The sequence below is a fragment of the Haliotis rubra genome, unplaced genomic scaffold (assembly GCF_003918875.1).
Source record: "Haliotis rubra isolate DU_JTF1 unplaced genomic scaffold, ASM391887v1 Scf616, whole genome shotgun sequence".
Taxonomy (NCBI): domain Eukaryota; kingdom Metazoa; phylum Mollusca; class Gastropoda; order Lepetellida; family Haliotidae; genus Haliotis; species Haliotis rubra.
Genome location: NW_025767320.1, coordinates 75,492 through 102,809, shown reverse-complemented (window position 1 = coordinate 102,809; position 27,318 = coordinate 75,492). Strand labels below are relative to the sequence as shown.

Here is a 27,318-nt window from a genome sequence, read left to right as displayed (position 1 = left end):
CAAGCATGGCCATTCAAGAAAAAAAAAAACCCGAGTGCTATATGTTCACTACGTTTTATAGCACAACATAAAAGACATAGTGTTCGATTTATGTATTGTGTGTGATGAGAATATAAGCAGACTTCTGAATCTCTTATGCATCATGATACAAGTTCTATTCAGCTTTTCAATAAGTGTTATGCATTGTTCTCATGACAGCCGAGATTTGTAGGCAGTCGCGTAATAGTAGAAAATATAGTAAGAATCTGACGGCGGCATTACCTTGGTAAGAATCTGACTGCGGCAGTACCATCGAAACTAAACAATATGTGAGGTGATTTTAGCATTGTAACTGGAATGTTAACCCAGATATAAATTAGAACACAACTAAACACATTTTATTGAATCCCAGAATATACAGTAAAAAAACCGTCGGGTCCAATTTGTTGCAAAAGCATTAATTCACAGTTCCTATAATATTAATTTGTGAAATTGTCACACTTGAATGTCTTGAATGAGGAACGTGATCCATTCTTAATTTTTCATAAACTCTTGAAGGTCTTTTCGAATTCTTTAAAATCAATACACTGGTAAACTGATTCATTTCCAAAATATAGAACGTCAGTGCCAAGTCTTGAATATCTGTAGAAACAAATTCCGTTTGGTGTAATACTCAAAGCTGAGAAAACACGTTATCTGGTGACACTATATATGAACCAATAACTATGCTATGTAAGTTTTCAAAATTGCATGCTGAAATATAATCAACACGTCACAAATTAATTCTGGACTCAGAAAAGTCTAGAAACTCTCCGCACTGTCGGCACTTCCTGACAAAGGGATTTGACCAAATTAAACATGCAGTTGTTATGAATATATGCCTAGGATGAAAAAATGAATTTTTATTTTCGAAAACCTTAAATTTAAACTCGCTCAGTGGCGAGAATGTTTAATTGGCACAGAATTCATGTCTTGAAGGTTGTAAATTAATGAAAGTATGTTTATAAGCATCATGACTTTTGGAGGTTGTAAATGAATGAAAGGGGTGCTTATAAGTTTCATGACAGAAAATTCAGCTCAGTTTGACTTAATTCGGCTAACTTAGAGCGATATTTAAAACTCTGCATTATTTACAGTAACATGGATTAGCTAATAGCGCATTGCCGGGAGACCCACATTCCCACGATCACTCAACCATACCCATTGCCGGTTGAGCCACACTTTTTTCAACTCTTGTTTTCTTAAAAGTGGCTTTCCCGGGCTATAACTATTAGCACACCCCAATCCGACCATCTGTCATTAATTACCTGTCATGAGCTATCAGTTGTATTGAAAGCTCTCGCCTATTCTTCCATTAATAAATTATTTCGCGGATAGGTATGTAGTCACTCCAACTTCACCATATGTTCGTGACTGTCCTCTCCGACGTCCGCGCCCACCTCTCAACCTAGCAATCTCGATCCACTTTAAGCTCACTATCAAGCCATCTATAACTTTTCTCTCTCTCCAACCACCTGTCTTCTCAGAGGTCCGCGCGCCTCTCTCTCTAAGGCCCGTAAGTCTCGCGAGGCGCTACTTCCGCTTCTAGATTTCCGGTGAAAAGCGAATACTCAAGAGCCAGTTCTGGTGCCAAATTGCGCGACCGCCAAATATGACCTTACTAGACCGGACCAAGTGTACTACCATGCTTGGCTGTCACAGCCGGTGACAGTCATAATAACTGGATCATTTGGGGACCCTACTACCCCAGTTTAACTCACTCACTCACTCAAAACATCAAACGTCCAAGGATTTTTACCTCGACCCAAAGATCTAACTTACGGGACTACCCAGTAGACATCACTTGCTTGATAACGGTTTTGGCAGCTATGCCGAAAGGGGTGTCCCCAGTTTGGCAGCAAGTATTGTTTAAAGGTTCCAGGTCAATCTTGAAACAACAGGTGATACAGTTTTTTCGTTAACCCTGAGCTGGTTAACACAGTTCACCTAACCACTGTGCTGAGCTCGTGAACACAGTTCACCTGCACTGACACTAATACGAGTGAGTGATCAATTTAATGATTTATGTTATGAACACATCACTTATGGCGGTGACATATAAATCTGATAAATTCAGAACGGAGCTACACAGAAATAATATTGATGCAGTTGCAGGGTGGTGGTTGTGTAAGACCTAAGAAGAACAAGTACCGCCAGCTTGAAGAACGGCTAGACCGCGAGGATAGACTGCTGCAAGATGGTGTCGAGACTCCACGTGCTTACTGTGTGTCTCACCTTGTGGGACTATGAATAATGATGTATGCTTGTGATATTGTGTATAATGTGATATTTTGTAATAATGTTTGTTTGTATCATGATGGTAGTGCTAATATTGCCTAATGGTTGTATTTTTTAATACTGTTGATGAGATTGATTATAATGATAACATGTATGTTGAAATAAATGAATGAATGAAGTCACAGTGTCAATTCTATCGGCAGCCTTAATACCCTGGACCATATTACACAGGGAACAACCTGCCCTGCACGCTCATTCATGTGTGTCCTCTTATTCCAGGTAACCCCCTGCTGCCTGCTGGGGGTACACCGCCGAAACGCCGCTTACATTATAATAAAGAAGTTGTATATCCATATAACTTTCTCAGTTGTTCAAATTATCATCGTCTCAAAAAATATTGCATTGACATACGAATTAATGAGAGATTTTCAAGTTATTATGTTGTCATCCACATGTTGATTTAGCTGGTTTCTTCCTCAGTTCCAATTTCATCATTCTGAGTTTCATCTCAGTTGAGTATTTCAGTGTAGCTCGCAAAGACGAGGTCACGGAGCGGAACGATGACGTTTAGTGTATCTCCGCGTTCAGTTACGTAGTTTCCGCAAAGCACCTGCGACAATTTGCGCCGAAAAAGTAGTTCTGTCCCATCCGTTGGTCTTGTGTATTGGAGTTAAACAGCCGTGAGTTTCAAGTGTATTTAGCTTTCCATATACACAATCCATTGATCACACTGGGCGAGGTGTGAGATATACAGGTGCTCGTGAGGGTGTTTTGTTGAAAAAGACTGACCGCGTATAACGCGCAGCCAAATATCGCACATTCTAAGGAAATCTCGAATTGATTGTTTTATAAGGTGTCGAGCTGACCAATTCGAATTCTGCTTGGGGTTACTCACTCTAGATTTTTGTGTTTTGTTATGTGTATAAACTTTCTTTGTCATGTGACATTAGGGTGTAAATATATTGTTGTTTACATTGGTGATGCATTGCAAAAACCTTATATGCCAAGGTATGCACATGAATAATCTTGAATTTCAACCTTTTGTTAAATTCTCTTTTGTGCATTTGTCATACAAAATTGGTGTGTATGTATGTGTGATTGAACAACCCTATTTACTGAGATAGGAATAGGAACTTTGACCTTTCTCAAGATGTGCGCATATTAGTCTGTAAAAGACATTGACATTTACAGTCCGTTTGATTTCTTTTGAGACCGATGAATTGCTCAATAACACAAAATCTAATAATTGCAAGAAAACCAATTTCTTGCACAGTCATATGAAATCGACAGACCAACTCTAATGATTTGTCTCATAATTTTGGACACCCGAATAAAAAAGTTGTTTAACACACGATCGTTGTTTTGTTGGCACTTTTCGCTATTCCTAACGAGAGGGGGGCCGTTTGCTGGTAGAACAGCCATGTAATCAACAAGCGTGTGTTTCAATTTCACAGGTACAACTCGCACACCTGGCTGTTCTACCAGTTGGGGCTCCCTCATTAATTCCCTATTTAACCTTAGCATAGACTATTTATTTTCTTTGGAAGTGGTTATTGGCGAACGTCAATAGGATTGACAAGACATATTTCAATACAGTTAAAGCTCTCACAATACTGTTTATGTTACAAGAATTACAGGTGAAAAGTAATATTTCATATTCAACAATTTCTTAATTTTAACTGTTCCGAAGTGTATGTTTTGATATTATCTTCGCGTACACGTATACCATTGACGAGCCACATTTCGCATGTTGTTCGTTAACAAATTAATAAATAAGCTCCTGTACTGAGGTTTATCTTGCTGGGAATTCTGTTCTGTTTCATGAATCAATGTATCAATGTGTCAGATACAGTTTCCAACACAAGGTAGTACCTTTGTGTTGTTCTATGAAGCCATATCACATAAAAATGATAGAACTCTGGGTCAATCGCAGATTGTTGCGAATCGGCATTTTTGAAAATATTTTCGGTCGTCACTCGATCCTGAACTTGGTGGTAAAAAACGGTGCTTTTTCAGTGCTTCTGCATTCTCAAATCATCTACTATACAATATCACATCATACTGTAGTTAGGTAACTTGTTCCATGGCATTACTTCTAATGGTTAAAGTGCCTAGTGACTACATATGATGATGATTATGTGTTTAACGTCGGGGTTAAGTTGGACGGGGAGAGGCGGGAGGGGGGCTGAGGGGAGCGAGAGAGGCGCAATGAGGCATAGGCCGGGTTGAGGGACAAGCGGTGGTAGTAAGCTGGCTGGCGAGTGACCTTGACCTTGGCAGTGTGGGCTTGTGACGGGTTGTTTACATTAGCGAGAGGGGAGAGCGAGCGTGGCGTGTGCAGAGAATGGATAAATGAAATTGAGAGCCGTGTCTTAAGTTGTAGGGGGGCAGAATGGATAACTGAGGTTTGAACGGCTGGCCTGAATGTTGCAGTGAGTGGGAGGTGAGAGAGGTGGCTGTAGCTTATTTAATGAGTTCTAGATTCTTTTTAGAAGGTTTGAGTTTTGTAGAAATAATGTTAAGGCCTTGAAGATACTTGTTGAGTTGTGTGGGTTTAGGAGTAGTGGGATGTTATTGTGATATTTAGAGGGAATGCTGTTTTGTAGTTGCTTGATGTTTGTCTTTTGTAGCTGGCAGTGTATGAGTATGTGATTTATGTCTTCTTGGGTATTACAGTGTGTGCATAGTCCGTCTGCATGTCTATTTTGTTTGTAAAGTGTGTGGTTAAGGTTTGTGATGCCTGTGATGAGTCTGTTTATGGCCGTGTCAATATTTTTAATGTTTGAGAATGTAGGGATTTTCCTTAAGGGTGATCTTATAATGGAAGTAACCCATGTTGATTTGTTGTTGTTTATGTTGTATTGAAAGTCAGTATGAAGAATATTTGATTTTAATGAGTTGTTTAGTTTCTGTTTTGGATGTATGAAAGTTTATATTTGGTGATTTGTGTGTTGTTGCTAATTTGGCTGTATCTGCTGTGTCGTTTCCTAATATGTTTGAATGGCCTGGTATCCAGGTGAAAGTTATGTTTTTATTTGCTCGTTTAAGTGAGTCGGTTTGGATTGTGATATTATGAATGAGATCAGGGCGAGATTTGGAGTACTTGTTATGTATTTGCCTAATGGAGTTTAGTGAGTCGGAGAGAATTAGCAAGTTAGTTTGTGGGAGTGTAGGTATTAGGTGGAGTGCAGTGAGGATAGCTGTTAGTTCTGCTGTTTGTATTGAGGTGTGGTTTGTATAGTGGAGGTTGGTTGTAATGGGGGTGGGGTGGGGTGGGGTGGGGGTTGTTGAATGTGTATACCTATACCAGTTGTTTTGTTTGGGTTGATTGAGGTGTCTGTATATATATGGGTGTGTGTTGGGTAGTTATTGTTGATGTAGTTGTTTGTGATGTTAGTTATGGTGGGTTTGTTGGTGTTTTTTGGTAACTGCTGGAGAATGTTGTCTAGGGTGGTGTCTGTGGTGGGTGTGGGTATGTCGTGAATGAAGCTTGTAATGGGAGGTGTGTGTTGTATGTCGTTTAGCTGTTGTGCCTGTAGTAGTTTATGGAGGTTGGTGAGGCATGGAGCTTTTAGGGGATTTAATTTGAATTTTTTGAGTGTTGATTTTTTAATGTTGCTGTATTTATGTGTGACGAGTATAAATATTGTGTTATGTTGGGCCCCAGCCCAGTAAGTGAGTGTTGTTTGGTTGATTCTTTGTGTGAATGAAGTGGTGCCTGAGAGTAAAAGTAATGTGTTTAGGGAGGTTCCAGTCCTCGTGCCTAGGGCTAATTTTAGGGCTTTATATTGGATGGAGTTTATTTTTTGGAGGTTACAGGAGGAGAGGGAGTGGAGGATCGGGGCGGCGTAGTCCAGTTTAGGCAGTATGAGCGTTTTGTATATGTTAATAAGTGTATGTTTGTTGGCTTCCAGTTTGTGCAGCTGATGGCCCTCATTAAGTTCAGATCTTTTTGACAGGAATTGACCAGGTTATGAATGTGGTGAGAGTCCATGACATATGTTGGTCAAAGGTTACTCCTAGAATTTTGCTTCCTTTTTAATTCAATTTTTGGTTATTTAGGCGCAGTTTAGGGTGTGAAATTTTGCATTCTTTGTGTTTTGAAAGAGTATGCCCACGTTTTTAACATTAATGAGGAACCCCCACTGTTGGGCCCAATTTTTGAATATGGTTAAGCATTTTTGGCATTTTGAAGAGACTTGTTTGACAGAAGTGGAAGAATTCCAGAAGGAAATATCGTCGGCAAATTTGGCTTTTGAAATTTCAGGCCATTTATCTGGGAATATGTCGTTGATCATGAAATTAAAAAGTGTTGGTGATAATATGCTGCCCTGGGGAGTCCCTTGTTCTAGGGGATGGGGGTCCGAGAGGGTGTTGTGAGATTTGAGGATTATCTGTCTATTATTAAGGAAATTTGGATGAAATTTAGAATTCTGCCGTTGATGGCATATTTTTGGAGTTTTTGTATGAGGCCGTTTTGCCAAACCATATCAAATGCTTTACTAAAGTCGATGAAAATGGCCATAGTGTATTGTTTTTGTGCATGGGCTACCTTGATGTCTTGTTCCAAATGTAAAATATGGTCTAAAGTTTGCCTGTTTGGAGTAAAGCCGTTCTGGTCCTCCTTAATTAGATTTTTTGTGTATATAAGGTGTTTGAGCCTGTTGTTGATAATGCTTTCTAAAGTTTTACATAGATGAGAGGTGAGGGAGATAGGGCGATAGGAATCAGGCTCATTTCTAGGTTTCCCTGGTTTGAGAACTGGCACCACCTTGTTTTCCATGAGTTTGGGATAGTACCTGAGGTCCAGATATGATTGAAGAGGGAAAGTGTTAAGTTTTGCATGTTAGGTGTTAATTTGTTGAGTATGGTGTAAGTAATGGTATCTGGACCCTGGGCTGAGGCTGTCTTTCTGTTTCTGAGTGCAGATTGGAGTTCGTGTATATTTATTATTTTGTTTATAGGTAGATCGGTGTGTGGTGGTTGTGGGGTGAATGGGGGCTGCTTTTTCATAGTGTTTTGAAAAGAAGGTGGGTAGTTGGTGGAGCTACTGACGGCCGAGAGGTGGGCAGCAAAAGCATTGGCTCTGTCTTTGTTTGTGGCTAGGTCCGGAAGGTTTGGATAAATAGTTTTTTGGGAAATGCCCTTAATGGCATTAAATGTTTTCCACATAGTTCTAGAGTTTCGATTTGTTAGCTTAAGGGTGGAACAGAATTGTTTCCAGTGGTCATTTTTTGCTGCCTCGATTATTTTCTTAGTTTTATTTCTTAGTTGTTTTGCCAAGTGTAATTTCGAAGGGTCCCTCTTGGATTGATTTAGGGCCTTTTTTCTTGCCTTTCTGGCTTTGATGATTTCTGAGCTCCACCAGGGGACTGTTTTTTGTGCAGGGTTATATCGAAAAGTTGGAATGCATTTTTCTGAGATGTCTAGTATGGTATTAGTCAGGTTTGTGTTGAAAGTGTTTATGTCTGTGTTGAAAATGGCTGTGGTGTCTATTTGTTTACAAAGTGTTGAAAATTTATTCCAATTTGCTTTTTTAATGTTGAATCTTAGTTCAGTGGGTGGTTGTGATGGGGTTGTGGTGGGTGTGGTGTGGGTGGGTATGTGTGATTTGATTGTGATTTTGATGGGGCAGTGGTCACTGCCCAGGTATCATTGTGGACCTCCCATATACAAGCTTGTGTAATTTTTGGGTGTGGTGAGAGTGATGTCGATGGCTGTGGGTGAGTGTAGATGGGAGAGGGGTAGCGGGTGGGTTGATTGTCGTTGAGTGAGTTTAGGTTGTGTGTGCTTAGCCAGTCAGTAAGGCGGGTGCCATTTGAGTCAGTATAGGGTCTTGTGCCCCACAGTGGGTGGTGTGCATTAAAGTCACCGAGGATAATGGTTTGGAGACATATATTTTTCCAGAATGTCCAAATCTTGGGTGGTAATTTTGAAATTTGGTCTTCTATAGACATTAATGATGGTTAAGTCTTTATTATTCATTTTAGTTGATATTGCCAGGACTTCGAGATCTTGTACAGGAATTTGCAATATGTTATAGTTTAGTTCCTCTGCAATGAAAATCCCCAGTTAGTTGGCCGAGATCTGTCTTTACGAATAAAATTGTAGCCTGGTAATTTGAAGACGGTTTTGGGGGATAATTTTGTTTCTTGCATGGCTATGATGTCGGGTGAAATTTTGTTATGGGCAATGAGTGCCTTGAGCTCATGCCCATGGGCTCGGAGACTGTTGCAGTTCCACTGTATAAGTGCCATGATTACTGCAATTAGGTAGATGGGTTTTATAAATGCCATGGCGTGGGGCATGAATTTTAGTTTAGAAGGGTTTTTTGAGGGCGATGAGTAGACTGGCCAAGCTTTTGTGGTAGAGTTTGGATTTATGTGCAAGGGTGTATAGTTTTTTGACTGTTGGTTTTTCCATTGTTGTGGCTGCGATGATGAGTTCTACTATTTTGTTAAGGTTTTGGTTTAATTTTTGAGGTGTGAGGGTTAGTGAGGGTTTGGGGGCAGGTGCTGGGTGTTTTTTAGGTGGGAGGGCTTGAGTTTTAATTGTGGGTAGGGGGGTTGGTGGTTTGTGTTGGGAGGTGTTGGAGGGTGGGGTGGGGTTTACGGGGTTTGGAGGGGTGGGGTTTGCGGGTTTGGAGGGGGATGCAGTTTTGGGACGAGATTGTTTAGGTGGGGCAGTCGGGGTGGGTGTGGGAGGAGGGGTTGTTTAGGGGTGCCGGTTTGTGGCGGTTTTGGGGTGGGTATGATGGGGGTTATGTTTGGGTGGGTGGGTTTGGTGAGTAGGTTTGGTGGTTGGTTGGGGTGGCCGTTGTTGTGTGGGTTTTGGTGGTGGTGGGGGTGAGTAGAGTGATGAGTTGGGGGTGGAGGAAGTATAGGGGGAAGATGAGCTGGCTGAGAGGATGGAGTGATATGAAAGTAGTGTGCGTGCTGGTTTTGGCAGGTCGGTGTTTTTGATGTGTTTGTTTAGCCTGAGGATGTGTTTTTGTTTAATGGGGCATGTATTTTGTGTAGCGGTGTGGCCGGATGTGTTGCAGTGAATTTCTGTTGGCGACATTCATCGAGAGTGTGTGTGTCCGACCCGCATTTTGGGCATAACATTGGGAGTTTGCATGAATCTGAGATGTGTGAGTATGAAAAACAGTATTTGCATTGTTGTGGGTTTTTGCGTGTTGGATGTACTTTGTAGGTAAGGGCGCCAAATGTAATGTGGGTGGGGAGTGTAGTGGTGTCAAATGTGAGGAAGGTTTTTGTGTGTTGGGGTTGTAGGTGGTGGGTTGTCTGTTGTTGATAGTTCTATAGTTGGTGATTTTTGGTTGGTTGGGGATGCAGTTTGCGATGCTGATGTAGTGTTTAATATCTGATTCAGTTTCTCTTGTGTCTATGTAAATAACGCCTTGGATGGATGTCTGCCAGCGTAGATACTGCCAACTTATCTGTTTGCCGTCGATGAGTGTGTTATTTAAGATGTTGTTTAGTGCTTGTTGGTCTGTGAATGTGATTTTGAACCCTCGTCCGCAATTATTTATGTATTTGTATTGTATGTTGTGATGTTTGAGGCAAAGGGCAAATTTGTTTATTGAGTAGGTGTGGTTGAGTGGCGTGTGGGTTTTTGTAGCAAAGGCAAGGAGGATAAGTTTGTTTTCTTGGGGTTGAGGTGGGGTAGCTTTGTCACATTTTTTTTTGCTAGATTGGTTTTCAGTGGGTGAAATGTGTGGGCGTTTGGTGGATTTAGTTTTGTTGCTTGGGGGTTGTGAGGGAGGGGGTGGTTGATTGGTTGTTTGTTGGGATGGGACAAGGGAGTCGAAATCAATACCAAAATTTTGTTGTTGTGGGGAGGTGAGGGGTGGGAAGTCTTTGGTTGGTGTGGAAAACAGTGAGAGGGTAAGGGAGGGGGAGGGTGTTTGTTTGGATGGGTGGGCAGTAGGGGCTGGAATTATGTACACTATGTACAGCAATAAATACAAACAAATGGAAAATAAGCACATATATACAAGAAATTAGGAAAAGAAATGAGAGATGAGTTTATGGAGAGCAGTAGCTCGATTGTTTTTAGGTTTTACGAATAGTCTCTGGGAGTAATAAACAGTTTTTCAGGGGGAAACACTTGCGTGTGTCCTGGCCCGAGGGCCGCGGTGGTCGGCCGGTGGGGTGAGGTCTGAAGGCCTGTTTGTTGTGGGCTTGAGAGGAGGAGGAGATTGGTGGTGGCAGGGCCAGCTTTTTGTTGATAGCAATGGCGGCGATCGGCGATCGGCGATCGGTGAGGGCGATTGGTGTCACCAGTGACGAGCTCCAAGCGCAAAAGTGTGTGAATCTAAAACCTGGCCTTGACTGAGGGGCTATGGGCGGACTTGACCGTGGAGTTTGTTATGGTTGGTGATTGAGAGGTGGCGGGGGTCGGTGGTGGCTGGAAGCGCGGACCTCGGAGGAGACAGTAGTTGTTCGGAGGTAGAGTTGGTGTGAAATAATGAAGGAATAGGGCCCGTAAGTAGGTCACGGCACTTTGCGAGACCTTACGTTGTTTTGTACTTCCGGTGACAAAGAACGTTTGATAGTGAGCTTAAAGAGGATCGAGGTTGAGAGGTGGGCGCAGACGTCGGAGAGGACAGTCACGAACATATGGTGAAGTTGAAGTGACTACATACCTATCCGTGAAACAATTTATTAATGAAATGATAGGCGAGAGCTTTCAATACAACTTATAGCTCATGACAGGTAATTAATGACAGATGGTCAGATTGGGGTGTGCTGATAGTTATAGCCCGGGAAAGCCACTTTTAAGAAAACAAGAGTTGAAAAAAGTGTGGCAATGGGTATGGTTGAGTAATTGTGTGAATGCGGGTCTCCCGGCAATGTGCTATTAGCTAATCCATGTTACTGTAAATAATGCAGATTTTTAAATATCACTCTAAATAAGCCAAATTAAGTCGAACTGAGCTGAATTTTCTGTCATGAAACTTATAAGCATACTTTCATTCATTTACAACCTCCAAACCATGGAAAAACATGTATTTTGAGTAAAAGTAAATATACTCGCCTGAGAATTTTTAATAACGCTCTAAATTAGCCGAATTAAGTCAAAATGAGTTGAAATTCTGTTTCATGATGCTTGAAAATATACACTCATACATTTACAGCCTTCAAAACATGGGGCACCCATGAGGAGCCACCTCCTCATGGTGGGTGTTGGGTAACTCAAAGGCCGTTGTTGGTATTTGTGGGGAAGTGTCAAATGTTACCCGTCTTCGCAGTGGCTCGCTTCTTGTCGAGCGTGAACGGAGACAGCAATCTCTAAATCGTTTGTCAATTAAAACATTTGCAAATATAGAGGCTGCTGTGTCTGTGCACAGAACATTAAATTCCTGTCGCGGCATCGTTCGAGACAGAGCTCGTTGTTTGACAGACATGTCTGAAGAGGACATTGCTGCAGAATTAAAGGAACAGGGTGTCAGAGCAGTAAAACGTTTTACTGTGAAGAGAGACGGTATCATCACTAAAACAAATACCTATCTGTTAACATTTGCTCGTTCAACAATTCCACAATCAATTAAAGCAGGCTATTTCAATATCGGAATGGATGTGTATGTCCCCAATCCACTCCGATGTTACAAATGTCAGAAGTTTGGCCATGGCTCACAATTTTGCCGTAACTCTGTGGTGTGTCACCGTTGTGCCGACCACCATGAGGGTATTGATTGTGAAAATGATCTGAAATGTGCCAATTGTGGCGGACAACATCCAGCTTCGTCTAAGTCCTGTCCAGTATGGCAAGGAGAATCTAAAATCATGAAGCTCAAATGTGAAAAATACATTTCATACTTTGATGCTAAAAAAATGTTCCAAAATCAGACCTCAACTCCAATGAATATCACCTATTCTGCTGCAGCCACTCGTTCTGTAACAACGTCAACTATTGCTTGTCAGACTGACTTGACTTGGGTCACGTCAGAAAAACCTGTTTCAGTTGCTCCACGAAAGTGCTCAGCTACGGATCCTATGTCCCCAGCCACACAGTCTACCTCTGCTTCTCAGACTGTGAGTCAGCCTGAGATACAGTCAAAAGCAGTACACAAACAGCCTCACTCAGCAAGTTCAGCAAAATCAAAAGGAAAAAAACTAAACAGAAAAGAGACACCTTTTGTCCCTTTACCTTCAGAGCTCCCTCTGGATACCCCTTTGGACCTCTCGACATGGAGGTCACATTGTCCTCACAGGACAAGCGGAGGAATAGCTCCTCCTCACATTCACGAGGGAGATCTCCAGTTGAACCACCATTATGAGTCAATTGTCTCATATAATTCAGTGGAATTGCATAGGGTTGAAGAATAACATACCTTAGAAATACTGATACCTTCAACTTATGACGGTTTAGTGATTATCATTCCTTCTCCCCTCCAGGCGATAAAGCTACTGGAGGCGCCTCTATTTTGGTACACCAGAGTATCATTCACAGCCCTCTCACTTTAAATACGGATCTTCAAACTGTTGCTGTTCGTCTGACTCTGCACATTGCTCTGACATTGTGCAGCTTGTGTATACCTCCCTCTTTAAATATTCAACAATCAGATCTTCAAAATCTGTATAATCAACTTCCGAAGCCATGTATCATCATGGGCAATTTCAACGGACACAACCCGCTTTGGGGAAGTGCCCATACTAATAACAAAGGTAAAATCCTTGAAGAATTTATTTCTGATAATAATTTATGTATTTTAAATGACGATTCAGCCACTTATTTACATCCATCTACAGGAACATATTCTTCCCTGGATCTGTCACTTGCCGATTCCAACATATGTAATAATTTGAATGGATGGTTCATGATGTCCTGTGTGGTAGTGATCACTTCCCCACGATTCTCAAAACAATTAACCGTGGTGATGATCCTCCTTCATCAAGAAGGAACTTCGCCAGGGCTGATTGGTCATTATATGAAGCTTTGTGTGTTGAACACTTAAAACATGATATATTTGCGAACAGCGAAGATCCTATACAATTGTTTCGTGATCTCCTCAATGACATTGCTGACCAAACTATACCCAAGTCCTCTGCAATTCCACATATTCGTAAACCATGGTTTACTAATGACTGTAAACAGGCCAGAAAGAGTAGGAAAAAAGCTGAGAAGTATTTACGCCGACATCCTACTGTCCATAATTTAGATGAAGTTTTAAATGCCAAGGTGCGACGCGCATTTAAGAAGAATAAGCGTCAGTCTTGGAGGAAATATGTTTCCAAGATAAATTCCCGTACACCAATTTCAAAGGTGTGGACATGATCCAAAGAATTAAGGGCAAAGGTTCCAAATCTACTGTTCACCATCTGAGTGAGTGAGTGAGTTAAAATTTAACGTCACATCGGCAATATTTCAGCCATATCGTGACGAGAACATTTGACATTGAACTAGAATATATATAGATATTATAAAAACCTGCCGACGAAGGACAGTAAAAATACTAGATAATCACAGATATGAATATAAAACTAGCGAACAAAGCTAAAATATTCCAATTAAAGAAGACAATACAATGTAAAAATGGGCTATAGATAGCTAACAACTGAAGGTAGATCACCATACTAAGGCGTTCACCCTCTGAAGGATGGTGACAATATATTAACAGGTAAGTCTGACATTGCCAATAAGCTTGGTGAAACTCTCGCCAAACACTCTTCTTCGTCAAATTACGTACCTGAATTTCAACAATATCAGAAACAACAGGATGCGAAGAGAATAAATTTTAACTCAGACAATGGCGAAGACTATAATGAATTATTTTCATTACATGAGCTACATACTGCCCTTGAGCAAGCTCATGATACAGCAACAGGAGCTGATAACATACACTATCAGTTCTTGAAGAATTTACCGGAATCATCTTTGGAGACTCTTCTAAATATTTTTGAAATAATATTGACTTCATGGAATTTCCCAACTTCGTGGCGTAAAGCCATAGTAGGCCCTATATTAAAGCCTGGCCGGGATCATACTGATCCGTCTAATGACAGACCAATCTCTTTAACGAGTTGCGTCTGTAAAACTATGGAATGAATGGTAAATAATAGATTAACATGGTGTCTTGAAACCAATAATCTCAAAATAAATATTCAATGTGGTTTCAGGAAAAATCGTAGTACCATTGATCATTTGGTACGTTTGGAATCCTTTGTTAAAAATGCTATAATACATAAACAACATGCTCTATCGATATTCTTTGTCCGAGTGGGTTCAACCCTGTGTGACCATTATAATCAGGATCAGGGTGTCCGCCAAGGAAGTATTTTGTCTGTCACTCTATTTAGCGTTAAGGTCACAACTTATCCAAGGTTTTAAATGATTCAATCGATGAATCACTTTTTGTGGATGATTTTAACATTTCTTGTCGCGGTAAGAATATGCATACTATTGAAAGGCAACTACAGTTGTGTTCAAATAAAATACATAAATGGTGTCTTGAAAACGGCTTTAAATTTTCTAAATCAAAAACCAATTGCATACATTTCTGCCGTAAATATAAACCACATAAAGACCCAGAACTATTTTTAAATGGCACTCCCATTAAGGTTGTAAAAGAGGCCAAGTTCTTAGGTCTGATTGTTGACTCCCATTTAACCTTTCTTCCGCATATTAAATGCCTAAAAACTATATGCATGAAGGCACTCGATTTATTGAAAGTCGTTTCTAATTCAAAGTGGGGAGGGGAGAAACTACTTTATATGTGGCCACCTTCCTGTTATACACCACAGCCCTTTACAGTAATTCACGACATCATGTAATAACATGCTATTTAGTGTTTATGTTTGATCTTTTAATTTACACTTGTATATTTATGCTATCAAAAGGGCTATCACATACTGGTGTAAAATAGTAAAAATGTCAAATGAGCGATATGTAAAGAAATGTTAAAACACGCTTGTACAAATGGAATGCTTACGTGAGCTGGGCATCTAGGAAAAATCATACATTAGAAGTCTATGGATTTGGATTTGTTTGGCAGGAACAGATGGTTCGAAGTGAAACTTGAGTAGAGCCTCAAAGTTTCGTATCAACAAGACTGGCATTCTGCACTAATAAAAGGCACAAACACATTTGGATACTCGTTGTTTAATCCTATGTTCGTTGTTGAATGTTATATCTTCATAGTTAGCTATTTTAAACATAGAGGTGCTCTTGCTCAGTTTAGATCGGGGTCTTATAAACTACGAATAGAAGGTATATTGGTGAGGCTAGAAATGACAGATTATGTAATATCTGTAAACTGTATATAGAAGATGAATATCACTTCATACTTATTTGTAATAAATATCAAGCGTCTGTACATCCCTTTACACTTAATGAAAATCCACCAATCCAAACATTTGATACACTTTTGCAATAATCAAATGCAAGCATCTTAAAACATTTATCAGCATATCAAGCTATGTTACTGAGACAGTCTTCTATATATCTCAGTGTACAACCTGGGACTATGGTCTATAATACTTATCAGAAATAAACCACCATGGAAAGTCTGATAAAGTAAAGGTATTTACTTACAAAATAGTTCTATGCACATTTCAAAGCTATGTACAAAGGCAATGGGAGCAATAGTGTCTCCAATTGCAGAGATCCAGCTAGGGTCCATGCAGGTAGCAAAGGCACTGTAAGTCCCCATGGTCCCTAGTATGGTGATCTACCTTCAGTTGTTGGCGATTACTGGCCCATTTTTACATTGCATTGTCTAAAAATAGTTTTCTACTTTTAAAGTTATATGCTAGCTAGTTTTAACTCATTTTGTGATAATCTAGTGGTTTTACTGTCCTTCGTTGACAGGTTTTTATAATGTACATGTGTTTCATTTCAATATTAAATGTTCTCGTCACGATATGGCTGAAATATTGCCGATGTGACGTTAAGTATTAAATCACTCACTCACTCCAATTGCAGAGTTTGTTCTGTAAGCAATAAGCAAGTGCCATATGCCGAGATCGTATCCCGCTAGAAACTGCATTGTTCATCAGCATATGGACCAACAATGTTTAAAGGTGATTTGAGTGTAGCCAGTGTTGTAACAACCTCTAGTGTACAGTACATTCACAGTGCATTCAAAAGAACCAACCCATCCCGTCAAATATACTATTGCAACATCATTCGTATAGTGCAAGTTTTTTTGCTGAAACTGATATGCTTATCATAACACTGAAGCTAAATCTACTCATATCACACATAAGCTCCCTGCTTTCTGCATGTCTGCTTTGAAAGACTGAGGTTGGGAAGCCATGTTAAGCTGGCAACTAAATGTCAAGCTGTCTGTGTCCCTACTTCAGAGCGGTTGCAGCACTATGGCCTCCCCACTCTCTGTGTAGTGAGGGATGATACACATAGAAATACTGGTGGTATTTGAACTCGACTCCTGGCATATGCACTATGGTAGGATCATGATCGGAGTTTCCTTGTATGAATCCTTGTGTTTGACTGAGTGATCATACGTCTATATGTGGAGCATCTGCATGTAGGCTGTTAGGATTCAGGATGCAGTTCCCATGACTGTAGGGTAATGCCACTCTTCTACGAACCACTTTGCATGTCTTTCCTTCATTATTATCCTTCTCATGGACATTAGCCCCGTTCTTTAACAGCGCATTAAGAACCTTCCGATGTCCCCGCAAAAATGCAACATGCTGAGGTGTGCACCCATCATCACGTTTCCCATCCACATTTGCCTTGTTCTTTAATAACACTTCTACAACCTCTGTATGTCCTGGCCAGGCTGCATCATGTAGAGGTCTGAGGCCATCAGTAAGTTTTTCATCCACATTTGCCTTGTTTTTCAGTAACACTTCTACAAACTCTGTATGTCCCTGCCAAACTGCATCATGTAGAGGTGTTCTGCCATCAGGACGTTTCTGATCCACATTTGCCTTGTTCTTCAATAAAACTTCTACAACCTCTGTGTGTCCCTGCCAGGCTGCATCATGTAGAGGTGTGCTGCCATCAGGGCGTTTCTCATCCACATTTGCCTTGTTCTTCAATAACACTTCTACAACCTCTGTATGCCCCTGCCAGGCTGCATAACGTAGAGGTGTGTTGCTATGGTTATCTGCCTCCATTGTTGTTCCCTTGGTTTGTAATAACAGTTTTACAACTTCTATATTCCCATAAAACTTGCAAAATGAAGCCCAGTTTCACCCCACATGTTTCCCTTTCTAGTATCCACTGCTTCCTGCAACAGGATACTTACAATCCCAACATTTCCCGCTGCACATGCGTAAGGTAAAGGTGTTGATCCTCCCAGACCTATGATATTCATGCTAGAATTTCCCATCTTTATAACTGTATCGATAATATTGCTGCCCCTTTGGTACATAGATGCATAATGTACATATTTTGCCTTTATTGACCCATTCCTTCTTATTGCCTTCGCTACATGCAAGAGTCTGGTAGCCACTGCAGACAATCCATGAACACAGGCAATGTCAAGCAAGGAAATCCTGTCAAACGTCACCCCTAGATCATCTTCCAATTCCAGTTTGATGATAAGAGGTCTTGAAAGATTGGGCAATGTCATACACAACTTATTCAAGTTGTAATCGAAGTTATCTGAAGTACTACCAAGTTCTACCAAAGCAACTTCCAAACAGGGCTTGCTTTCTGTTATGTACACTAAATTGAACAGTGGACAATGCCTTCCTCAACAATTTCGAGTTGTCTGTAATGCTCGTCCAAAACAGAAAGGACAGTCCATGTACAGTGTCATTACTGGACAATAATTTCAAGAGAGTAGAATTGTCCTTGTTCAGATTTTGGAACAGATTCCCAAAGACCATATCGACAAATGTCTGTTCCTGAAAGAGGGAATGCATGCACACAAAAGCAAACTCTTTGCCCTGTATGGCTGCCACAAAACGTTGAGCTACAACAGGCACATCATCTTGCATCAATTCAATTTGGAAGGGGATATATATTTCTTCCACCACATTGGACTCAGCTCTTGAACTCACATAACGAAATATAAACTCCAAGTCCATCTTTGCAATCAATTGTCTCAGATCGCTGAGCAGTATGTCTCAGCCTTATTGGTACGTTTTGGTTTCTTAGTTTGTATGATCCAGCCTCGTAACAAAGATAGCATCCTGACAATTGTGTTGAATCACTTTGTATCATCTCCGTAGTGTATGTGTCTCCATTGATGTCAAAAACCTTGAACACCGAAGCAATGTATCAGTTGTAGGTTTTTCTTTCCAATCTAGTTCCTGTGTCAGAAACTGCCCATAGCAACCTCTTCTTCAGGTTATTCCCCGCCAAAGCAACAATTAACAAACATGCCATTAACTGCTTCTGTGACAAGTGTTCATCGAGACAGGGGTACACATCTGCATCTGTTAATATACATTACGGTTGTATGAGAGGAGTGTATACAATATTGAATACACAGACATATTTATAATAGAATATCACATTGAATCGCTATTTACAATTTTCTAGTGAGCCTGTGAGTTAGTTTTACGCCGCACTCAACACTATTCCAGCTATATATGGCGGCGGTCTGTAAATAATCGTGTCTGGACCAGACAATGCAATGATGTGTCAACTAAGACAGCGAGCCTGACCACCCAATCCCGTTATTCGTCTCTTACGACATGCATGGGTTACTGAAGGCCAATATTCTAACCCGGACTTTCATGGGTCTACAATTTTTTACCTATTGATGGTCGCAATAACTTCACTATACCTACCTTTGTCGGTTTCGTCAAAAGGTTCATGATGTTGTACAACTGTATGAATGACTTGACCCTGTTTTGTTGTGTTTGTATAGCTTCTTTCCATTATATCTCCTTCCGTCAGAGTTTCCGAATGTTGGGTATTGTCTGTGATATCGCCGTGTCCATCCACTGCCAAGGTGTGAGTTCCTCCTCTCTGTATATCCGCCTTGGCATACTGTAGTATCCTCTATAGTACATGCAGCTTGTTCTTCTCTGCATGGCAGTTCCTCATAATTTCTGGAGACATATCCGACAAAAGGGCGTAGTAATTAAACACATCCGAAGGTTTTCACATCAGCATTCTATAATGATTTTATTAGATCACATGGGCTTTGTTGCCGAGATCTTAACATGAATGAACAGAGCGTCACAGATGATTTCCATGAACTCTCCCACAAACCCGATATGAGACATCTGCTACCTTGTCAATAGTGTCTGGAGCAGTGACACTTTAGGTGGGTCAGCCATTAGGCAGTCATTTGAAAGAGGGCACATACAGCCAATGTTGATATTACCGTTTCAACTGATGGTCATGAATTGGCGATAGTTGATGGGAAATTGAGCCCCTGTGGCATGACCGATGCCATAGTACAAGTGATTCTGTATCCCAACAGTCGACCTTAGTAGCGCATGGCGTACATATGTGTCTATAAACCAACCTACCATGAGGACGAATATCCCACAATTGTGTCCATCAGCCTGGTCTATCACTAGGTATTGTTTCTTCATCCACGGTTTGCCCACTTTCCCGGATGTAGATTTCCAGTGATTTACGAATGACCGGGGGATAGATGAGAATTTCTGGATGGTAACTTCTTCAGGTTTTGTGGATTGTGGTTAGGGTTAATTTGCAGCGGAAGGCAAGAACAACAGTGCATGGAGTTTTCATTATGAAGCATACCTCCAGTTCGCACAATTGAGTTCTTCACATCTAAAGCTGGTTTAGAATTGACTACCCCCACTGTTCTGTCTACTTACCTCCAGTATCGCACAATTGAGTTTTCCACGTCTAAAGCTGGTTTAGAATTGACAACCCCCACTCTTCCATCCTTGATATAAGCCACCAGAAGCACCCAGTGTTGATTACGTGGCATGTTCACAGGCATCAAGATCCACGTGTAGTTTGCCAAATGCTCCTGAAAGGTCACAACAAATGCCTTTACAGTCTCAAATTAGCATTGATGGTAGAGTAATGTGTTATAAAACACTGTAATTGTTTTACATGTATTTCTGTTAAGGTTCAGAGGAAGTTCATAATGTGTGTGCTGTAACAATAATTAGTTGTCTGGAATGTTTTACACTCTGATGTAAGAAATGGTTCTAGAAGACATATCATGTTTTGACATAGTGCAATACATTTCGTAGTTTATAGCACAATGTAAGGGAGCAAATGCGCTTTTGATTTGATTAGCAAACTTTGTAAAGTTTATTTTATAATTCAATTTTGAAAGAGTATCTTATTATTTTCACACTAAAATATTTGCTTATATATTTTTAGTCCAACGGATTGTTACAATTTTTAAATCAATGCATAAGAATGTAACATATGTTATATTTGGGATTACACTTTCTTAGTAAAGTACAAATTCTAGTACTTTCTTTGAGTTGAGCCCCATCCGGGATTCGAACTCACACCCTCAGAGTCAGGCACCTAATCGCCAGCACACAAAGTCAGCCGCCTAACCTATTCAGCTACCGCGACTTCCACAAAAATGGAAGTCGGACAACTGGTAGTCTAGACTGCGGGCTTTGTGTACCCCTCTGATAGGTGTTAATTGGCACGGCTCCCACGACCGAAAGCTATGATTATACAATGCCATTTAGAAAGTGGTCAAATGTAACATATGTTACATTTGGGATTCCACTTTCTTAGTAAAGTACAAATTCTAGTACTTTTTTAAGTTGAGCCCCATCCGGGATTCGAACTCACACCCTCAGAGTCAGGCACCTAATCGCCAGCACACAAAGTTAGCCGCCTAACCTATCCAGCTACCGCGACTTCCACAAAAATGGAAGTCGGACAACTGGTAGTCTAGACTGCGGGCTTTAGTTGAAACTAACACGCATCATACGAACTATACATCTTAAGGATGGCATCAATGCTTGCTTGCTGTCTTTCATGTGATGTTGTCCAATTCTATTTTAGATATCTGGAAGGACGACAGATATTACTTCAGAAGTGATGGAACCCGAAAGCAGCCTGTCTCAAGTCCACTCATAGTGAAGCAGTACCACAAGGCTTACACCAAGGACAAGATGACAACAAGGGCGTTTGTCAGAGAAGCATCCTATCTGTACGACCAGCCTGTGAAACACGTCCTTGTGCAGTACATCGGAGACCACACACAGGCACAACCTGCTCCTCAACGTAAGAGGCGAGGTCGACAACCACGTCATCCCCATGGTTTCCTTAAATATATGAAAGTTGAGTCAATAAATGAAACTGTGCAGTCGTATGTTTCGGGAAACACTGATGCCATTCTAGAGCTTGAAGGTCATTCATCACCAAAGGAACTTGAGGAAAAAGGAAATTTAGATACGGTTTCAAGTGCTATATTGAATGATGCTAATCCCAGTATACAAAGTGTGTCGCGGACATCTGTCCATGGAACAGGAAAGGATCACGACACAAACCAGAAACGCTGCAGGACTATAGATAACATACGTGATGATGATGACATTGACTATTTGGGTTCAACATCAGGCTCCTTGGTCAAGAAACCACGTTTACAGTCTCGAGCAGGAAGTGATAACACAGTTGTAAGCTATGACACTACCGCTGACTATACTTATCTGTACAGATTTCTAGAAAGAGTAGAAAAGAACCGGGATGTGATAAAAGTCGTACAACGAATCCGGGCATTATCTAGGTTCTGGAACAAGGATGCTACCAACAGAAGCAATCCTTGCTGGACACTCGTAGAAGAGAAAAAGTGGCCTCAAGATGCAATAAAAGCAAGGAACTGGGTAAAATGTTCTGTGAATACTGACGGTCTGAGCTTCAACCAAGACCGGTTAGTCTATATAAAGCTCATAGTTGCAGTGCTTGTTGGAGCGTATCATAACAGGACTGAAGTACAGGACTTTGTGAAAACACTGGATGATCATCCACCACACCTACAAGCATGTACAGGACTGTACCCTGTCACGTGACTGTACATACACAGTTGGCTGCTACACCATCAGAGGAGATGTTCTGTCTGGCTTGGAAACCAACGAGTGGCTGATCGACGAAGTAAGAAAACTAGGTGATATACTTAGGATTGTTCAAACTATATGCAAAGTTCACCATCTGAGACAAGGGTTTGATAGCACAGTGAGATGGAGAATGTTGTACGTACAACTTTATATTTATGAAAAACATGATTGAGGAAATTATAAATACATATTGTGATAGGTCGTCAACAGAAAGTCAATCATCTCAGAAAGATGACATCCATAGACAGATCTAGAAGAAAAGCTTTTGCCAACACACCCAAAATGTTGAACGTGAATCAAGTAATTACTCCATGCACGTGGATATAGATTCGTGGTATTGACATTAGGACGTATGTAACGTGTTGAACAACAAAGAGCTATTGGCATGATAGAAGCTGGCAGAACCCAGTAAGAGGTACTGTACTGGATATTTCCCATCATTTTGTATTAAATAGAAAGACACATTCTGTTTCCATGCCTTTACGAATGCACTCACTAACTAACTCACTAAGGGGATGGGGTGTTATTTACTCAATAAACATAAGATATATTTCATCCTCGGGTCTTACGACATTATCAACATTTTAGTTGATTCCTACCGAGAGTACATTACACGACACAATATACTACAACACACAATAATCACGTTAGAAAGTATACGCTAAACTGGGTATTCTGGATGACATTACTCCACCCATACTGTTCGTAATGATTATCAAAGTTCCCGACTGTAATGTAACTGTTAACAAAACGATCATCCTTGAGACGGGACCGTCACAGTTGTCCGGATTCTCGGATTGCATTGTGTGGCAGCGCAGCCAGCAACATCTTAAACGATACAACACATTCAGTTATGGTAGTGTATATATTTAACAATGGCGTAATATGACCAAATGCACCTGGTTTATAATGCATTATGGAACAATATTTACTGAGGGAACATTAACTTAGGGGTAAAAGAAAGTATATATGTTGTTTATTATGTATCTGGAAACTAAAAGAACTATTATAAAACTTGATTACATATTTTAACAATGTATGGTTGCGCACAAATTCAAATGCACACAATATCACTCCCTAGTCCTAAAATCCGACATATGCTAGTCAAGGCTATAGATATATACTTATAAGTATCTAGTTAACAAATTGAATATGAAACACGTCATAGAAAATACCCACAGGTGTAGATTCAGTTACTCCTCAGTCTATTGACTCTCATTCACTCAGGCCGATTTTACGTTGCACTGTTCTGTGACATGACCCTTTTAATGATAACATGCTCGTTTGCAGTAGAATTCTAGCTGTTTTACTGTCCATTGTCGACAGTTGTTTAATCTCAATGTACTGCTTGTTAATGTATAAATTCTTCCCGTCATGATATGCTGAGATACTACCAATGTGACATTAAATTTTCACTCACTCACTCACTCACGCACGCACGCATGCATGCACGCACGCACGCACGCACGCACGCACGCACGCACTCACGCACTCACTCACTCACTCACTCACTCATGCATGATGTTGCCTTATGAGAAGGAAGATATATTTATATTTATATATTTTGCGAGCGGAATGAGCTTTGAAAACATGAGAAGCATCAGAAGAGGAAATACGTACTGATGTGCACCAATACAAATGCACACAATGTCAACCTCCGGTCCGAAAATCCGACATATGTCAGTCAAGGCTATAAATAGACATATCGCTAGATGACTGTTAACGCCGGCGTGTGTACTCAAGTAAATGTAACAGGCAGGAAAGAAGGCTCACTCGAGTTAAGTTGTCATTCCCACGTTGATCACAGTACATAGGAAGACGGACTTTGTTGCTCCGATGACGTTATTACATATTGACCTAACATGCGTCAAGGCATGTTACGACCAAAGTGTGCTTGATAGTAATAAACTAAAGAGGAAAATAAGTAGCAGTGTGGATTGGCATATTGGGGAAATCCTATATGAGTTGCCATACAACTTGAAGAAAAAGAGTTCCTTGCCATGAAAATACGTGTTCACCAAGTTTGACTTGACTGTGACTTGATTTCTTTGTCAATAGTACATACGTAGAACATATATTGATAGTTCACAGGAATATGAGCACATTGTGACGACTCTGATTTGAAGTAATTGTCTATCGGACCTGCCACTATCTGAGTGACCGCGTTTTGCATTGAAAGTATTTCAGTCATCTGTATCTATATCTCAAAGACTGAGTGAGGCTTGTGCAGATGAAAGTGATCAATCACAATCGTATGAAATCTCTGCTGAATGCCGACCCTTACCTACAAACAGAAGGCAAACGACGGATTAAATGTGTGGAAGAGATTATGTCACGTCCCCAGTAATATGACTGGTATAAAGCATTTTTTGTGAACACAATGAAAATACAACTCGGCCATGTAAGTGTTCAGCTTTGTACATGCAACTAAAAGCAGGACTCCGGTTTATTGAATGACATAGCATGTTGCTATCACGAATATCATATGTGTTTAATCAAAGTATACCGACTGATTAAGATATCATGTAAATTAATGCATCGTATTTATAGCAATTATTGTATTATATGTATAGTATATCAAGTATAATTTCAAATTCATATTTTGTTCTAATTTTCTGTATCAACACAAGTGATAAATATATGTTATACAAGAGAAGCATTTATGTAGACACAGAATACAATTACAACTGTCTAAATGGAGTTGTTATTGTACTTTATCAAAGAAAGGAAACACCAACATTATTCAAACAAGATATGTGTTGATTCACATATAAATTGTATTAGTGTTCAAATAAACAACTGTTTTGGCAACTCATTCTAGTTGTTGGCAAGTGATATACAAGCCAGCCTGGTATTCACAAACTATTACATTTCCTATAACATTCAGACTTTCACTCTATTTCCCTGCTGCCATTCCTCAATATACAATACAAGCAGTTGTGTGGACCCAATACACCAATGTCCAACCTGTTGTTTGGTGATGACATTGCTGACACCATTAAGACGGTGGCAGCAACACACAAGCTTGGCTCAGAAATCTCTTCCCGCGGCGGCCGGAATGATCACAGAAAGAGCTTCACGCCACGCCCACGTGACCAAAGATCTGGGCACTACAACCGCCCCACAAACTACAATCCCCCGACACGAGGTAAAGGGAAGGGTTTTTTATACCGACCCCCAGCGTTCAAGAACAGGAAGCCGCAGGACGGGGTGAGGAGATACTAGAATCACGGAGTAGCCCAGAGGAGGTGAGGAACAATTCTGAATGTCCTTTTATTGATCCTAGGGATTTTATAGGTGGACAGCTTCAGTTTTACTCTGATGAGTGGGAGAAACTAACATCTGACCCTGTTATCTTACAAACTGTGAATGGTTGTCTTATCAATTTTGATGACATTCCAACTCAGACTTTTCAGCCAAATGAGATAAATTTCAATGAGTGTGAAAGGCAAATCATAAATACTGAAATAGGAAAACTGAGATTACATAATGTAATCGTTCCTTCTAACCATGAGCATGGAGAATATGTGTCCACAATCTTCATTCGGAAAAAGAAAAACGACACTTATAGACTCATTTTGAATTTGAAACATCTGAACAAACATGTTGAGTATGCTCATTTTAAAATGGAAAGTTTAAATTCTGGTATAACCCTCGTCAGGCCAGGCTGCTACATGGCATCTATCGACTTAAAGGACGCTTACTATTCGGTGCCGATACATCCTTCACATCAGAAATATCTCAAGTTTACTTGGGGTGGGGCTCTGTACCAGTTTACGTGCCTTCCGAACGGACTAGCCTGTGCACCCAGATACTTTACTAAACTGTTGCGTGTTCCGTACTCACATCTGCGGTCAAAAGGACACATGAACGTTGGATTCATTGATGATTCCTTTATAACTGGGGATAATCATCAAGAATGCTCGCGATTCGTTATGGAAACTGCTGAACTTTTCACTCGTCTAGGCTTTGTCATACACCCTGAGAAGTCAGTCCTTAAACCTAGTAAACAAGTTGTTTTTCTGGGTTTTATCATTAACTCTCTTTCTATGAGCGTGTCATTAACGACAGGGAAAGCTGACAAAATTCAGAAGGCGTGTATTCAGGTGATGCGACAGTCCTGTGTAAGTGTGAGACAATTAGCAGAGGTGATCGGGTACTTAGTAGCCAGCCTCCCGGGGGTGAAGCTCGGACCGCTGTATTACAGACGGTTAGATAACCACAAGTCACGTGTTATCAAACAGACGCGGGGTGACTATGACCAGTGTATGACATTAACCGCGGAGGACAAGCGCGACTTAAAATGGTGGATTGAAATTTACACACAGCCAGTAAGCCCATATCTGTTGACCCGCCATCCTTAACCCTGTCTGCTGATGCCTCAAAGAAAGGCTGGGGAGGGGTACGCGACGGACAGAGCACTGGCGGACACTGGTCACGTGACGAAGCGGATAAGCACATAAATTATTTGGAACTGTTAGCTGCATTTCTGACGCCCGTGCTTTCTGTGGTAGTGAAACGAACTGTCACATCCGTTTGCTACTCGACAATAGTACAGCTGTTGCATACATTAACCACATGGGCGGAAGAAGTGCCTACTGAACAGTCTAGTGCGTCAAATGTGGGAATGGTGTATCTCACGGGTATATGGATAAGTGCAGCTCACCTCCCTGGGAAGTGCAATGTCTTGGCAGATAAAGCGTCGCGGCTGATCAAAGACAATACAGAATGGTACCTTACAGCGAATGTGTTTAATGGCGTATGTTACAATTTCGGCAAACCAGAAATTGATCTCTTTGCTTCGCGTCTGAACAATAGATTACCAAAATATGTCTCGTGGCAGCCTGACCCAGACGCACAAGCAGTTGATGCCTTTTCTATGCCATGTTGGAAACAGTACTTCTATTATGCTTTCCAGCCTTTCAGTGTGATCAACGCTGTCCTGAAGAAAACGGAGGAGGACCAAGCCAGAGGCATCTTGATCGCTCCTCTGTGGAGCACACAGCCGTGGTTCCCCCGACTTCTCAGACTCATCACTCGGCCGCCTTTGATCCTACCGCCAGCTCGAAGAATTCTACGACTTCCACACAACGACACTCAGACTCACCCACTGACAAAG

The 27,318-nt window shown here is 40.8% G+C and overlaps 1 long non-coding RNA gene across 1 annotated transcript; it reads left to right on the top strand.

Moving 5' to 3' along the window:
* The first annotated feature begins 4,243 nt into the window (after window positions 1–4,243).
* LOC124256047 lies at window positions 4,244–10,969 on the top strand. The gene is made up of 3 exons (XR_006892810.1): window positions 4,244–4,322; window positions 4,815–4,816; window positions 10,941–10,969. It is a non-coding gene; the product is annotated as an uncharacterized LOC124256047 (long non-coding RNA).
* The last annotated feature ends 16,349 nt before the right edge of the window (window positions 10,970–27,318 follow it).